At 43.2% G+C, this 17638-nt stretch overlaps 1 long non-coding RNA gene across 1 annotated transcript in view; it reads left to right on the top strand.

Annotated features, from left to right (window-relative positions):
- Window positions 1-17288, top strand: part of LOC146704180 (uncharacterized) — a 114597-nt gene extending 97309 nt beyond the window's left edge. The window contains exons 3-4 of the long non-coding RNA XR_014921140.1: window positions 7361-7418; window positions 16990-17288. This is a non-coding gene — a long non-coding RNA (uncharacterized LOC146704180). The remainder of the gene's footprint in view (window positions 1-7360; window positions 7419-16989) is intronic.
- The last annotated feature ends 350 nt before the right edge of the window (window positions 17289-17638 follow it).

The raw sequence follows: 17638 nt of genomic DNA, 5'->3' as shown, positions 1-17638 counted from the left end.
CTTTTAAAGTTAACAGAGTCCAAAGTTTCCTTCGCATTCATGAATGATTGAAAATTGAAACTAAAGGTACCGTGTGAACAAACCTCTGGCCATTTCAACATTGCGACACTGTCCGTCTCACTCAGTCAGTGCATTCAGTGGATTAAAATATCTCAATATTTGTGAATGTTGTTGCGTGTTTGGCTCAGTCATTCAAAAACCACGGCTTGGTGATAAAAGAAACTTTTATCACAATGCAACGTCTTAGAGCTTTTATTCTCAAAGGACTTCAAATGAATGACGATAAAGTGAGCTGATAGATGAAACGACTCTGTTGGACACTAGCTTCAGATTGCATTATGAGAACAAATACAGTCATTTTTATGTGCATGCATGACTGTATCTGCAAGCATGTGTGACCATTCATATCGCTCTGCCCTTTATATCAGTGAGGTTCTCTATGATAGGCTTATTTTGTGGAATGAGCACTGAGCTTGTTCCCAAAAGGGACCGAGCCCCAGGTGTTTCAGACGCCGTGGCGCTCTCTCGCTCTTATTTGCGTACACAGATGTTAAAGCTTCCACCTTTCTGTAAAATCCCCCCAGGCGTCATTCTCAACCATATAATGAAACATTTTGTTTAAAGGGATGGTTTTGTTTGTTTATTTGTTTTTTTGTGTGTGTTTGAATTTTTTCCTTTGCATAGTTTAGATTTAAATAATGTTGCCTGAGTAACAGATCTGTGGCTGATGGAGCTTATGGAGGAGCCATAGGAGCATGCCCACCGGTCGCTGTGGACAGTTGATGAAACCACCTGGCGTCCACATCTCTCCCATCACATCTTCTTCAGACATCTGGCTTTATAACGATGTACTGTTGATGCAACGGACACAAATATTTCAGATGCCAAAAGGTCATCAAGCTCATTCATGCACTTAGAACAGGGGTGGGCAATTCCAGGCCTCAAGGGCCGGTGTCCTGCAGGTTTTAGATCTCACCTTGGGTCAACACACCTGAATCACATGATTAGTTTGTTACCAGGCCTCTGGAGAACTGCAGGAGCTAATTTAGCCATTTAAATCAGCTGTGTTGGTTCAAGGACACATCTAAAAGCTGCAGGGACACCGGCCCTCGAGGCCTGGAGTTGCCCACCCCTGACTTAGAAGGAACTCCTACAAGTTGAATTGATGCATTTTTTTTCTCACATTTCACATGAAAAACGTTTTGCATAACAGAAAGAGAAACAAGATAGCAGTAATTCAGGCAGCACACAAATACGTGAGTGGTAAACGGTAGTGGCGATAACAGACGGACAGTGACGGGGAAGTGACAGAGAGGGGGAGACGGGCCTAATGATGGATGGACAGATAGAGAGAGGGGAGAAGAAGAAGAAGGGCTGTGATAAGGACAAAGACATCAGTCACGTTTAGGGGTTTTTCCCTCCTCCCCCTATGTGAGTGGACCTTGATCCAAGCCACACAGACTCTACTGTGTCATGGTGTGTGTGGCCCTGTGTCCGTGTGCAAGTGGTGGCTGAACAAATCATGACTCAGCAGAAAGCGAGCAGCATAGAATAGAACAGATTATAGAGCGTAAAAGTAGGTTTCTGTGACTTCACAGTTGCCACAATTTCAGACACAACAGATCCAAGTCAAGCAGCAATCTCAGGGCCTGAAACATAAGAGCATTTAGCAATTTTGTGTGTATATAAGTTTTTTTTCCTGTGTCTTCTTAAAGAAAGTCAGGTTAAAATGTCTAATTTAACAGCAGACGTAATAACCTGCTTTTAGAAAAACAACTGCTGGATACATTTTAACATAATTGTAACCATAGTCAGCAGCATTTTTTTATGTAATGGTTTGACAGCTGGTGTGTGGTTATCTTGCAAAAACACTTAAAAATAAGTGGCTGATATCACAATGGACACAGCAATCTTTTATATTCAGACGACTTTTTACAGAGCATGAGTTTGTTCCTTTGCTCTATTTTAAAATATAACGGTTGATATTATACAACCTTTATTAACTTTATGCGAAAATCATCTTACAGTTTATTTCGATGCTTGTTTATCACTCCGTTTTACAGAACTGTGAGCTTGTGTGACTATTACACAACCACGGCTGGTAGTTACAACACACATGCTAATGTATGCTAATATCTAACAAAGTCAAAAAGCCAGCTCACTCTTTTATTTTTGATTCCGGCGCCCGAGCAACTAAACCACGGTGTTTATTGTGTTGAGTAGAGATGTGCTTTATTTCCTAATTTATTATGAATTCTTTTTTTCTAAAGAATGTGGAATATGTTCATAGTTTGACTTTCATTTTTAGTAAATATCGTGAACTGAGAAAAAGAATCGCATTATAAAAGAAATGAGAACGATAATGAAAGATCTCTTAAACCACCTCAGGGATGCGTAACGTTATTAACAATCAGCAAAAATATTCCAAACAGGCTCAGCAGGTACCTGAAGCTGCAAATAAAATAAGACTTTAAATCACCTGTCACATTTGGGACGTGTAATGGGCTTATTGATGCTTTGATGCTGTTTGGTACTGTTAGGTGATCAGATGATCTTAGCAATGTGTGCTAGTAGGTCAGCAGAGGTGGTCTTTAACAAATAAGCAAGTCATCTTTATAGTGTGATTGAGCATGCGGTGTACTTGCATGTGTACGCTGTCCTCTGTGTGTGTCTGTGTGTGTGCATTAAACACTTGCACTTGCAGTTCCTGTTTGGGGAGGTCCGCTGGTTCTGGCAAACAGTGTCTGGTCTTATCTCTTGTGTTTTATGTTTCTAGCAAGCTGAGGGCACAAGCAGCCCTTTGTGGCCAAGAGGTGGCTGGTCTCACTCCAGACCAAGCATGCAGCTGTTCACCACTGTTGGTCATATCCATGTGTGTGTGGGGATACATGTATGTGTGCCCACATGCATTTTTATAAGGATCTTTGAGTATGTGTACATTTCTCTGTGCAGGTCTTTAATGGAGATGACTTCTTTCATGTCATTTAGGTTATTTGGACATGTCACAGTCACGTGTTTGTCATTTCTCCTGGGGTGCGTTCATTAAGATAGAAAATTGGAAATTGACTCCAGTGTTTCTAATCCTCTCTCCCTCTCCTTTGATTAACTGAAGGCTGGTGACGCTCTCATTTCCTGTTCAATAACACATCGGGTTTTATGAATAAAACAGATTAAGAACTCTGAAGAAATGCATTTGGCAAATCCATCACAAATCTTTATGTTGTGTTAATTTCTTAAAAATACTGTCATATGTGTAAATGTGTGAAACACTTTTTAAAAGTTTCTATAAACGCAGAAGAAAGACTTCTATGAACAGCTGAAAGCAACAAACTAAGTAACCCAAACCTCAGATGAGATGATCCCACTCTGATCCACGAGGCATCGGTTTTGTCAAAACCACTGATGCGGCTTATTTATGCACAAGGCGTGCTTTGTCATCACTCAATAATGTATTACAGCTCAACATTTTTCAGCGAGCAGGTGCATATTTTGGAACCCAAACCGTGATATTTTACCTCGGTAGTCATTAATCGTTAAACTGAAGCAGTCAGTGAAAGTGGAAGTTCAAAAGCAACTGAAAAACAAAACAGCTCACCATGTGGGGGGAAAATAAAGAACAGGGTCTCCTGGCTGATGCCCTTGAGTTTGTGCCATCACCTCTACCTGCCCGTGGCTGATGTTGCAGCGGTTGGTGTGTGGCAGTACCAATAACAAAGGAAAACATTTGCATAGTGGAGAGATACAGGAGGAAGCCTTATAGTACACACTGGGAGAGGGGGTTGATTGTTACTGTTGAGTCTCATCCATTTCACCTGTCTCACACTGTGTTTTCATCACAGTACCCATAAAGCCGTGTTTTGAAAACACTGTTTTCTATCTTGTGCACTCAAATAAAACCTGGTGCTTAGATTAAGTTTGTGTAACTAACTTTGACTGACAGGGCGCCAATCTGCCACAGGCCAAACTTTGACTGTGGCGGATTTTCTTAGGAACAACTTTTCTGCCTCCACCTGATTATTTTAGGCAGAGTGAGGCGTCTCTGCAACCAGTTAGCTCTGTGCACAACATCTCCTCCTGCGTGAGCAACAGTTTTACATATGACTTCCATTCAATTCACTTTATTTATGTCACATCATATAACAACAGCTGCCTCAAGACACTTTAATATTATAAGGTGAAAACCAAACAATAACAGGGAGACATCCCCAAGAAGCAGACAAGCCCCTATGAGCAAGCACTTGGTGACAGTGGGAAGGAAAAACTCTTTTAACAGGAAGAAACCTCCAGCAGAACCAGGCTCAGGGAGGGGCGGGGCCATCTGCTGCGACCGGTTGGGGTCCACGTGTGCACCGGGTGCATTTAGCTGATTCTTGAAGAATAGATAGGTTCTTCTCTACCTAGTTCTATGGACCTAATGTAATCTTAACTGGACCCATAGCTGGACTATATCAGGATTAATTAAGTGAACAATAGTATAGGTAAGATGCAAGTGTGCATAAACTGACCTGGCCAAAGAGGATTTATTTCAGACGCACACATATATAAGAAGATGTTACATGTCTGCACAGTTCTGTCGATCCTGCACACTTGTGTAATAATAGGGACGTATACTAAATTCATGCTTGCAGTTCTTACACTCAGAGTGTGATAGCTATCACAAAAACAACTATAATAACCTGGAAAAAACATTTTCTCAATCATAACATTATTAGCTTGATGTTCATGATTATGAATAATTTCCGGACCAAATAATAAAGTTTTTTGCTAATTTTGGTTACGATAATGTTTGGTAACAGTCCGGCTTGAAACAGTTTCTGGACGGTTTAATTTTTTGTTTTATGTATTTTAAAAAGGGCAGCACGTTGACGCGGTGATTAGCACTGTTGCCTCACAGAGACTCTGTGTCTCTGTGCTCGCCCTGCATCAGGCTGTGACCTGTCCAGGGTGGACCCCGCCTCTCCACTCATGGTTGCTAGGATAGGTTCCAGCCTCCCTGATAAGGATAAGCAGAGGGGAATGGATGGATGGGTTGATTTAAAAAGATTTATTCCATCACTTGCATTAGAGTAAATTCTAACAATTAATATTATTGTTGTTGTTAAGCTCATCTGGACCACTTGTCTAATTCAGGGCTGTGGCTCGGCTGGAGCCTGTACCAGCTGTCACAGGGTAACCAGTCTGTCACCAGCACGACTGACAACCATTCACACCCGCTGCCAATTTATATTCAGCAGCTATCACAATATGCACGTCTTCTGACTGAGGAAGTCAGAGTACCCAGAGAAAACCGACACGAGCACCGGGTGAACATGCAAAAGCCTCGGCCGTTCGGCGGATCGAAACCCAAGACTTACTTTGGCCGATGGCGCTAACCACTGTGCCTCCCATCCGTGTGCTTTTGCAAGCAGTCTTGTCAAAAGATGAACAAAGTAGATAAAACAGGTTTCTTCTACATAAAGCACAATATAATGCTTCATCAAATTCATAAAACAGCCAACCGAGTCAAAGCTTCCCTTTCTGTCTCAACATGAAAAACGAGAGGAATCTGTGGTTTTGTCCTGTTACCTGAATGCACCTCTTACAAACTGCCTCCTTTCTCTCCTTCTCTTATCTTTCCTTTCTCCTCTGTAATCTCTTATGTTCTCTTAATGTTTATTCAATCTTTGATGAGCTGGATCATCTCTGTCAGCACTGTAATTGTGTGTTTTCACTTATTTATGCTTCTCTGCGTCCTCACCTCTGTGCAGAAACATCTGTTTAGTCATGCTAGTGAACGGCAAATAGAGAGGCTGAATTCCTAACGGAGTCCCGAATGAACCGTTTCACAAAGGGGATTGGGGAAGACACTGAAGTCTGCCAATCAACTGAGTTTGTTCCTCCAATTAACCTGAGGTTGAAAAGATAGGTGAACCTCCCTGAACAAACGTGGGCTGAAAGTTGCTCTCGGTCTTTACTTGGGTGGCTACGCAATGTGCTGTTTACTCAGGCTTTGGTCTGACTCACAAATCAAAGTGTGTGTCAGAATAGAGAGATTAGAGAATCAGAATAGGTCTGGGATTTTACCTGCACCACTTGCATCTTTGTTGTCAACCACCTGGATGAACTGTTAGCATTGTGTAAGACACGCACATGCACAAATAGGTACGCGGACAAAAGAGTAACTTTCTAATACCCTGATAAAATGCAGCTGTTTTTATCTCCTCCTTCAGAAAAGAGGCCCTGCGAGGGCTGTTTGAATAGAACTAACGAGTGAATGAGCATTGTTCAGAGTGGGAGATTCCCCTTTCCACACTGAAGCATTCGGTTGCTCTCAGTGTGGCCTGTCCCAGCAGCTGCTGTCATTTCAGGACATGGTGCAGAGCGTTTTCAGCGCACACTGGCATGGACCTATAGGGAAGAACACAGAGGAGAAAGCGCGGTGACATGATGACAGACTTTCAAAGCTTCTGCTCAGAGCTGCACGATTTGTTATTCGACAAGGTTAATAAATAATATCAGATGCCATCAGAGTTACAGAAAAGAGGCAGTCGAGTCGGGTTCAGCTGAATAGTTTCCTGCTGTCGTTGTCTTACATTTGTTTAACAGGAAGTGAGTAACTGATGTGCCCGGCTGGGAGCTCGGGTTTCAGAGACAGGACTGGATAAGGGAAGATTGAGGGATCTAATTGAAACCTGGCTCCTTTTCACCTGCTTTGTTTTCCCAGTGCGTTCATTCTGTTTGAAAAAAGAAAATATGTGTTGTGACAACTTCGCGTTTCACTGGCTTCTATCATCCTCTCCCACTCCTTGCGGTTTCCCCTCCAGGTGAATTCAACCTCGTCTGGCTATTAAATGAAGCCCTCCGGGACCTCGGGAGGGAGGGAGGAGTGGGGCATTACCTTTCGGAAGTGAAGCTAGCTCTCTGACCCGCCGTGGTGAAAGGCCCTCGGGCTTCGCTGCATCACGCACATAAAATGATCTCTGTGGGCAAAGCAGGAGATTACACCTGATAGGAAGGAGACTTAGCATAAAGTCAATTGGCTCCTTTGCGGAATAATCCGCTTTTCTCATCCAAGGCATTGCGATGAGTGATAAGGCCTGGAAAAAAGAGTAGCAGAGTGACTATTAACCCGCCCTGAGTGCTCGCTTTACATCGGTTTTATGCTGCGCTGTGATTTTGTCATAAGAAATCACAGTCAGTTAAACTGTAACGATAACTCTGTTAAACGCGACGCTGGAAAGTGTGCGTCAGTGTATTTTATGACTGTTAGTAACAGGAATTTCCAATCTGGTCAAACCGTTCAGAATCTGCATAATCCCTGCACACTGTACAAATGTGAGATCTCTGACATGTCATTGAGCATACTTATCGTATCCTCTAGGACTGGGATCCTACCAGTGAGGTGCATATCAGGGGGAAGCCTCGGGAGATGACTGCAGGTAAGAGGAAACTACCTTATTTCAATGAGCTGCTGATTTCTGTGAGCAACTACTCATCTGTGCCCTTTTTTACGTTTCAGCTCGCTCGATCTCGGGCAAAACTAAGCCTGACTGATTCAGTTTTAAATGACTCATTGGCTGTGTATGAACAGTCATCGTGTGCCCGACGGCACGTTTGCGCCTTGATGTTTTGGAGATGCTTTTAAAAGAAAAGGTCTTTTTCTCACTGCGTAGATGGTCTCGGCGGACGGCCCTTCTATCCCCAGATGCCACCGTCTCTGTTAACAATAGATCATAGCAATGCTGGGCTTGTAGCTTTGTTTTGATTGAAACCAGTCTTGCTGGTCTCCTGCTGGAGCTTCTCTGCTGCTCTTGCTTGTAGTTTTCTTCTGTCAGAGATGTTTCTGAAAAGGTGATATATGAGGGAGGAGTGGAACTTTTTATTCATAACGCTCTCTCACTATAGACGTGAAACTTAATTTGTACCTTTGCAGCAGGGATTACGCTCACTGCAGTCGTGCACTTTGCCTTCGCTTTTGATTAGCTAATTGACTAATGTGTTGGTCGGGTGTATTTCGATGGTATTAACTGAGCTGCGTCTATCGTAAGACGCTCTGCGAGTGTGTAATTCCCTGAAAGAGAAGCAGCTTTCAGTCAGGTAAAGGTCAGCAGAGAATCTATTATTGACCCTGTTACTGTCATTTTCAGTATCACAATGATATGATACTACTGTGTCTTTCTCTGCCATCGAAACCACATAAGCTTGGATTCCTGTAAATGTTAGCTTTAGGTGCTTTCTCTACCTCTGTCATTTTTCACACAATGACTGATTTGCTTTTTAATTTGCTAATTTAAAAAAGTATTTTCAGCAAAAAGATAGACATGAGATGCTCTTGTATCAACAGTGAGGTACTCATAGGTGTACTGTAAAATTATATTGCCATGGTAACGTGTCATCTCACCATTTTTTAAGCCCTTTTTTCACTTTCTGGTGATTAAAAAAAACAATTGAATAAATAAATAATAACATACATAATACAAATATTATTTTATACATTTATTTATTTATTCTTTTTAAATTGAAGGAGTATGCGCTAATCGGTATCTGCGAGTACCATCTCTCTGAGGAAGCAGCAGGTGGAGATGCCCTCGCTAACCTCAGCTGTGGCTTCTGTCATCTGCACCGACTAAAGACAAACTAATTAGAAACCAAGATGACAGAACATTACTGTTCAAAACATATAAACAGGTGACTCGACACTTTTGACACATGGTTTGCCGCTCAGCAACAGAAACAGAACACTTGTGTTCTGTTAGGATTAGCGCTGTGCAGCTGCCTGCTCTCCTCACAGCTGAGCAAACCTGAAACTATATGGAAAGAAAAGGGGCGGAGTCAGCGCACTGCTCTGCACAAGTTTATTTCCTTAGTCCCACCACAGACAGAGATTCTGTCACAGTCTGGCGAGGGCAGACTGTATGAATTGAAAAAAGGACCCAAAATGCAGACTCCAAGGAACAAAACTTGAATGTTAACAAAAAGCGAGCCGTTTAATATGGCTGGTAAAAAAAAGGTACAAACAAAGGGCAAGGCAACCTGAAGCAAAATTAACACAAACCTAAACTGGGAAATCTAAACAAACAATAAGAAAAACCTAGACAAGGAACTTGGAAGCATGGGAAACATGGCGTGGACAACAGACGACCTGACATCACACACTGAAAACAGAGGACTTAAATACACAGGAGGTGATTAGGGGAAGTGGGAACACACGGAGGAACAGCTGACTGACATGAGCCTAATGACAGGACAAGGGAAGTGAAACTAAATACAATGAACAAAGAACACACGACTCCTTCAAAATAAAACAGGAAACATGAGACAGACATGATAATACAAACTTGATAACATAAGACACGCAGCATGAAACACGAAGGGTGAGGGAAACTAAATACAGGGGAAGAAAACACAAGGAGTCTAATAACCAAATGAACTTAGATAACCTAATGAACAAAATAAACTCAAACTTAAAACGCTGGGTCAAAAGACCCAGGATCATGACAGATTCACATGGACTGTACTTATTGCCATTCATAACGTCACAAATAAAAAAGAATATTCATAACCATCCCACATGTGTCCTTATGTACAGCTGCTTTTAACACTACTGATATTTCTTTGGATGCTTTCTCATTAAAAGGTAATAATATAATATGTAAAAGGTATTTAGATTTCATTGATTGAAGTAAAAATATTTATGGTGTGTTTATACATAAATCTATAAATCTATTTTATACTCATTTTGAATTTAATGGGAAAAAAGCTCATTGCAAATGAAAAATAAGAAATGCTTAAAAAAAATTTAAAAACTGTATATTTATTTTGAAACACTTTAGATTTTTTTCCTCATTGCTTTTGTATTTGTGTCTGTGAAGGTTCTCAGTCATCCAGGTCATCGTAGTCTAAGGCGCTTGGAAAGAAAAGCGTCTGGACTTCAAGCAACTTAAAGAAGTACAGACGCTTTTCTTTCCAAGCGCCTTAGACTTTTGTATTTGTGAGGAAAGCCTCCTGTTATCACATTCCAGCGCTCACATAAAGATATTCTTCATCTTTGCTGTGCGGCGCTAAAACGAGCTGCATCAGCGTCACAGTCGCACATTCGATACATTGTGTAGGTTTTGGAGTTACGGAGCATGTTGTTACTTTTTATTCACTCAAAAATGTAAGTTATCCCAGCACTGATAGTATTGTGCTGATATTATTTAATTTATTTATTATTTGTTTGTTTATGTGAAATTCTGTATCTGTGAACAGGACTCGGTGTGTTTGTTCAGATTTAGATGTGCTGGTGACTTTTTGTCTTGGAAGTACTGACCTGGAAACACTCATTCACAGGCCTGTTTTGAGAATGTGAGCTTTATATGATTTTCAAAAGTCAAACAATAAAGATGTTCTGTATTGGGAGAAACATAATCATCAAACTGAGCTCAACAAATGTGACCTAACAATTAGCAAAGAGGAAACGAGAGCATATCTTCGCCGATCAGATGAAATTTACATAGTGTTAAACATAGACGCTAACACGAGAGCAAACTACAAAAACAACTGCAGCACAGTTTTCTGGTTTAAAAACATCCACACATACAATACTAACTGAGTGCAAAACATATTTCAACAGTCCTGATGTGGATTTGCTCGTGCATCGCTTATTTCTAATCTCCACAAAGAAAGAAAGACAAACATCTTGAAATACATTATAGATGCTTTGTGTGGTGGTGAGGCAGCTGTCACACTTTACAACAAGCATTTTAGTGTGTCGTCGACGTCACTCGCCCTTTGAAACCTGAAGTGTAGCCATGATTTGACTCTGATAAAGCTGCTCTTACAATGATAATTTCATATCTCACACTTTCACTTAGTTTTGAGATCAAGTTTCCCCCGTCTGCTTATTAAGAAGGTTTTACTGGACATTTGAGACGCATTTATATTATAGCAGGTGAACAAGAGTCTGATAAGTAGATTAAATTCACTTTAATGCGTAGTGTTGTGGAAAGGAGTAGAACAAAGAGATAGGAAGTAAAGAAAATCGTACCTATTCTAGGAGTTAACAGGATTAATACCACAGATTTGCTCAACGTAATCGCTGAGAAATATCGCAGAATCTTTTGTTTTATCTGATGCAAAATGAAGAAGAGAACTTTTGCTTTTATATGTGTCCAGATCTTCATAAGGTTTGAGAAAGAAATCTTTTAAGAGAGCATTGCTAACTTAGTGAATGTTGGCATCCTGCCTTTGCCACTAGAGGACCTTGTCCAGTAAACACAAAGTTAGGTTCAGGCGTTTAAACAAATGATTTGTTGCCAATTTCCTGTTGGTATAATATCAACACACAATTTATGTTTGGAGAGATCAACAGCGCTTTCAATAGATAAAATGATCCCCGGAGATCAGGCCACATTTTTGGGAAGTGGAGGCTTTAATGGTGACTGTCGGTGCTGCTGTGGATCAAACTGCCTCTCCAATGCCACAGAAATAGCTCTTGTGTGGGCCCTTTCAAAATTTTAGAATAATAACCCTTGTCACCCAAAAGGGAAAAGGCAAGGTCTCTCCTTCCCAGAGATTATGGTGGGAAGAATCGATGACTTCCTCCATCTTTCTCCCCCAGGGGACGTGGGGACAAAGTCTCACTGGTATTAATAGCAGCCCTCTGATAAGCCGGCCAGTGGTCTGCGTCGTGGTGTCACAGCCTTTCGTCTTATTGTTGTGAGAACCTCTTGTTATAGTATCAGAGAGCCCTTATAAAATATACATTTCCTCCACTTCCTGTTTTTGTACTGTACATCACAGTGTCTTTGCAGTACAACAGAGGACACTAGTGTCCCATCAGTAGGCAGTGTGTCTGATAGCTGCTGCTTCAGCTCTGTCCTGGTCACGATGGTGCTTGCTGCCTTGGGTTGTGTTGCTGCTGGATAGTTATGTTGTAAAGGACTGGGAGCAAAGGTTGAGATGCCTCTGCTATTGAGCAGGCTGTAGGTTCGGCTCAAGGACAGCCAAGCCTGTAACCCTGACTCGCTGGCACAAAAGAGGCTATAAATGTTGCTTTGCAATCATCTCTTTGTTTCTGAAAGGACGTGAATCATGTAATGCTTCACTTTGTACAGTCAACTGGGAGACAGTTGTTTAACAGCAGTTTTTTACACTAATGGAACAATGAATGTAATTATAAACAGTGTGGTTATACTGTGAAGTGTTTTGTGCCCATTGAATGGATAACTTTTTTTTCAGCTCTCAGTCTGATAGCCTCAATGCCCCAAATGGGTTCTGTGAAAGGAGAGCATGGGAAAAATAGCTGCCGTTGTGGAAAATGCTGGGAAAAGTTTTAGTTCTCATTGGTAGCAGTGCAGGGCATTGTGGGATGTGAGAGCTGAGAAAGACCGTTTTGCCCCCTGTGAGAAGAAGAAAACATGCAAAGATGGACACAGAAATCCCAGCGAGTCGTCCAGACTGAGCAGAAGCGCCTCGCTGCTTTGAATGCTGGTTCCCTTCAGTCAGAGGTGGGATGGTGAGGCGTGGGCGTCGGTGGGTAGGTGGGCTGGGTACCTGCTACTTGTTTCTCTGCCAGTTTTTTGTAAACCCCCTGACGTCAGCACAGACATTGGTGGCCTGCATACCGACATACCGGGCTGATGTTTGCCAGCCCATTAGCGAAGCCAAAGTGGCGGAGCCCACCCAGGACTGCCGACCCTCTCCTGCCCACCTTCTGCCTTCCCGCCCAGCCCTGGCTCTGGATCAGAGGCAGGCCACACGTCGGGGGACAAGGCTAATGATGGCCACAGCCATGCTATCTCTTTCAAGCCCCAACCCAAGAGTACAATTTTGGCTAATGCTATTTCCTGCAGATAAGATGCAAACAAGCTCCTTTTACTTCTTTTTCCTCACTAGAGGTTTGGGAGGTGAGGGGTGGGTGAGCAGTAGCAAAATAGTCCTCTTTCATTATCAGGTGCTTGGCTTTGGGCGACCTTTGCTGTAGATGACACGACCGCTGTCACATTACACTAATATGAAATACATGAAGTACGTTTTGTGACCAGTTACCCGAATCAAACCATTTTGCTCTCCATCAGTCCCTAAATGCCTCAATCAAGACTGTGTAATGTGATTATTTTACTCATCCAAGACTTTCTAAATTGTTTCCAGCTTAAAACAAGATTGTTGGAGATATTCTTACAGTGTGGAACTCGCACAATGCTGCCGCTGTCTTTATTCTTCAGGCAGATAAGCTCCATAATGGCTAAAAGACATTCTTTGGCTTTTCACTGCTAAAGATCCCCAGATTTTATGCTCCGGTGCAGGTTATTGTGTTTTTCCCGCATAAAGACAATAAGCTATGAAGTTGGCAGTAATATTAGAAACACTTCAAAGGGAGTGTATTTTTTTTCGTTTGACGTAATCAGATTATCATCGATATTTTTCATAATAAATCAGACTGACAATATTTTGCTAAAGCAGCATAGACTGTATTTAAATAATGGACACAGCCAGGGTGATAGCACACACTGACTGTTAGTCGACTGTTCAACGACCCGACACTCACAGGGTAACCACACAGTGCTCAGACAGTTTTAAATGAAGCTTGAAACCAGCAACTGAAATCACAAACTCGTCAGATTTTTTTTGATAAGTTTGACGATTTTCTTATGAACTTCCAAACAGTTCGGATTATTTGTGCAACCACGGGGAGTCGCCCCCTGCTGATCGGTAGGTAAAATGAAAGTACTTCTGCGCTGGCCACGCCCCTTCCTTTAGATGTTTTATGGGACTCTGTGAACATGGAACCGGTGATCTTGACTTTTGCTGTGTTCTCGCCGCCTATCTCTGCAGTGTCATCAGAGGAGATGCGTGATGGCTCGCATGGTCTGAGCAGGGCGTACACATCACACACCACGTGCCCGCCTGATCCCAATCATTCATAAATCTGCTAGAGAGATTTGTATCCACAGTCTGCCTGCAGTCTCTCTTATCTCTGTCCCCGCCTCCCTCTGGCTATTAGGAAGGAATGAGATGTGACGGTATCTACACACTCGGCCCTGTGGGGACTCTTCTATTCAGCCCTACTCTTTTCCCGTTTCTTCCTCTTTTACATCAAACATGCTTTCAAGAGCACGTTCCAGCCATGTTCTTCTTAGCTCACTTCACCCTCTTTCTCTCTGCAGGATCTGCAGTTATTCGCCGTGTCCTTTGTCCAGGAAAAAGCAGTGAAATTTCCCCTCAGTCATTAAGCCCCGATTCAGCACTACAGTCAGTGTAGAGGCTGTAAGTTAACAGAATGTAAATAGAGCAGTGTTTTCACATTGCTTCACCGCTTATTTTTAGTAGCTGGACAAGAGCAGGCGAGGGTGTGCCTTTTCAAGCCCCGACTGTGAGTCTTATCAGCTGAATGCACCGAAGAAAGGATTGAAATTATAAATCAACAAAACAATAATGACTCAATACAGGAAGTGATGTGTTGATTTATGGTTGAAGTTTAACTGTAACTGGCAGACTGTGCTGAAGGAGCTTTTTTAAACATGGAGCAGGAGTGCTGTCAGATGTGCTGCACACGAACTCGACACGCCAAATATTTCTCCTGTAGCTTGAAACAAGCGTGCAACAAGTGACCGCTCAATTATTTATTTTATAAAGTAACAGACTTTATTACTGCACTTGTCTGTTAGGTGAAACCCAAGTGTATATATTTTTCAAGTGCAGCTGCCAGGCATTCCTTGATTGCTGCTCCACATTTAGCTCTTAACTCGCCCTTCCTTCCAGGAATCTAACCGATTACGCCATCCTAGTGGACACAACACCTGTAGCAGTTGGTAAGCAGTGTGCTCGGTTGTGTGTTTCTGTGCATGGCAGTATTGATCCCAGCCACCCGCTGCTCACACCAGGAAAAGACTTTTCCAAAGCGTTCTCCAGTATGGACTTACTTCTCCCCTGCTCGCCAGTGACAAAGCCAAAAGCAGACGAGATCTGTTGCTGGCAGTTTTTAGCACTTCACTGGCAACTGCAAATTTTCTGCCACCGCTTTGACACTTAGATTTTCCTTTTGCAGAAATGGCTTGTGTCGTCTCGTAAATGTGGCTGCAGAAATGAGTTACTAAGCAAAATCTCCAGCTAAGGTGATGCTCTTGGCTGCACCAGCGACACGTAGAAGAACTGCTGTTTTCACGCAGCTTCTCTCGCACAAAAATGAACAGCACTCGAGGTTTTGTGTGCTCTTAAATGATGTCAAAATGATGACTCAGTTCATTTCCGTTGTGGTCTCACTCAGTGTCAGAAAGACTGAGTCACACACACACATATACACCCATCTTCTGTCCCCAGCAGGCCTGTGGCTCAGCTAGAATTATGTGCTGAATGTTTTGAATTGAGCCATCAATAAATACAACAAAACACTTTCCCTCTCTGTGATGATCTTGGTGCACACACACACACTTGTGCTCGGCCTTGTCCCTGTCCAAACAACCCTTCTATAGTGAGGGGCTCCAATGGAGTGGATCGACTCCAGCTAAGACACCCTTTCAGACTTCCTCCCTCCTTTTCTCAAAAAGCCCTCCCTCTCGTGGACCGCAGGGCCTTCCTTCCTTCCTTTATTATGACACACAGGCCTGGTGGCGTCGCAGGGAAGTCAGGATGGCCGGATGTGCCCTGATCAGACACGCAGACAGAAGGATGCCGCTGCTACTGTGGACCTCGGGTTTGGTTTTATGCCCAAGAACTGCAAGAGGAATGACATCGTTCCTGTTTTGATAGCTCAGCAGGAAGACTGACTCGAGTCAGCGAGGTGTGCGGGTCACCGTACGAACTACAGAACTATAGCCACGCCGGCGGGGGTATATTTAACCTCCCATTCCCATCTCGACCCCTGAATGTAATAAGACAATGAAAGTCTCACAGAAGTCAGTGTTCAGTACAAGACGCAGGGCTAGAGCCTCACACAGAAAGCTATACGAGACGAGCTCGTGTCCGTGTGGTTTACGGCGCCTCTGTACCTTATTGTTTACCAAGACTCGTCTGTGACACACTTGCTAGAAACGCCTGTCTCGCAGGGAAGACGAAGCTTAGAGAAGACAGCGTCAGAACAATAATAATCATTTTTCTTTTGGTTTGTTTGTTTCTTGGAAAAGGTTACAGTAAGTAGCAGCTGCGCTCTGCTGCTGCTGTACAGTGCACGCCACCTCGGAGAAGTCGACCCCTCTGCACTCCATCCATCCACCCCATTGAACTGCCAGCCCTGGTAATCAATTCTGAGCCTTGTGCTGTCACTGAGGGCCTCTGCACACAGCAGCTGGCTGGAGGAAGACAAGCGCTCTTCCACAGTCTTTCCAAAGATCAGCTGCACCCAGCTGTCTAGCAGCAGCCCTGCTATTCAGAGCCCTGCCGCTGCTGCTGCTGATGAGGGAGGCCTCTTTCACTGCTGTCACCGGTGTCTGTTGACCGGAGTCCCCTTCAACATACTTTCTTTTTCAGTTCTTCCTTCCTAAATTTTCAACTGTATAGACACATCCGCCCCTTGAACTGCACAGCGTGCCTCATATGTCTGTCTGGGCTCAGCTCGCTTTCTGTCTTTCTCTTTATTTCTCCCAAAGTCATGTTGTCCATCTGTCTCCGCATTTACGGACTTTGAGTCCGCTGTTTTTATCTGGCTTTCTCTCTCCCTGTCGTGCATGCTGGGACCTTTAGATTAACTTTCCTTCTTTTTTGCTGTTGTAGCCTTTCTTTCAGTTACATCCATCCATGTCCCCTCTGTCCCTCTGTTTTGTGTTCCCCATTCCTCTTTCCCTTCTTTGTTGCTCGCCATGTTTCGGTTTCTCTACTCTTTTCTCTGCAGTTCTGTCCCCTTTTTGCTGCTCACTCTTATTTCCTCACAATTTCCATCTCATTCTTTGTTACTCTGCTGCAATCTAAACTATGCCCCCTTTTTCCAAATGTCACAATACTGTATCTTTTCTTCCCCCTTTTCTTTAGAGTAACTTCTTTTTCTGCCCCCCCCTCCCTCCCCCACCCCTTTCTGCTGTATTTTTTTCACAGGTGTCTGTAAGGCGGGGATTTACATTTTCTCAGGACAGGCAGCCCATGGAGAGAGGCCTGCTGGCAGATCAAAGGCTCCGGCTGTAAAACGATCTGAAAGAGTCCAGCATTAGCATCCATCAGGGTACCTTGAAAGCTCCCTGATCAGCCGAGAGGGAAGCTGAGGGCCCCCCAAAGTGAAAGCCCAGTCTGGAGAGGGGTGATGGAGGGGTGGAGGGAGGCTGGAAAGAGGGTACACAGAGAAGGAAAGGAGTAAAATTCCCATAATAAACTACAAATGTTTTGATTTCTCTGTTGGATTTGACCCCCGTCTCATCCCTTTACTCGTCCTCTCCACTCTCCTTTTCTTTATAGCGTTTAGACTGAGAACGTCTCCATCTGTGCACAGAGGCCAGAGTTTACTACTGGTCCCTGATGTCTGTGCATAGTTATGACTGGTCTGGGTAGTGGACTGAAGGGTGAAAGAAGTGAGGGATAGTGTGTGGGAGAAAGCTAAATCTGCTCCAAAGTATCTCTTTATAGCAGCCAGTCGGCACTGTGGGAAATAACAGCAGCATAGAGGCAGTGTGCTGCACTTTTGTGGAATAAGCTTGTTCATAGTCTTGAAATGGATAGGTATCGAACATGTGTGATAGAGATGGAGATTAGA

The sequence above is a fragment of the Copadichromis virginalis genome, linkage group LG7, assembly GCF_057382275.1.
Source record: "Copadichromis virginalis isolate Kocher_CV1m ecotype Utaka linkage group LG7, C_Virginalis_male_GT1.1, whole genome shotgun sequence".
Classification (NCBI taxonomy): Eukaryota; Metazoa; Chordata; class Actinopteri; order Cichliformes; family Cichlidae; genus Copadichromis; species Copadichromis virginalis.
The sequence above is the reverse complement of the archived record's forward strand: the minus strand, read 5'-3'. Positions and strand labels throughout refer to the sequence as shown.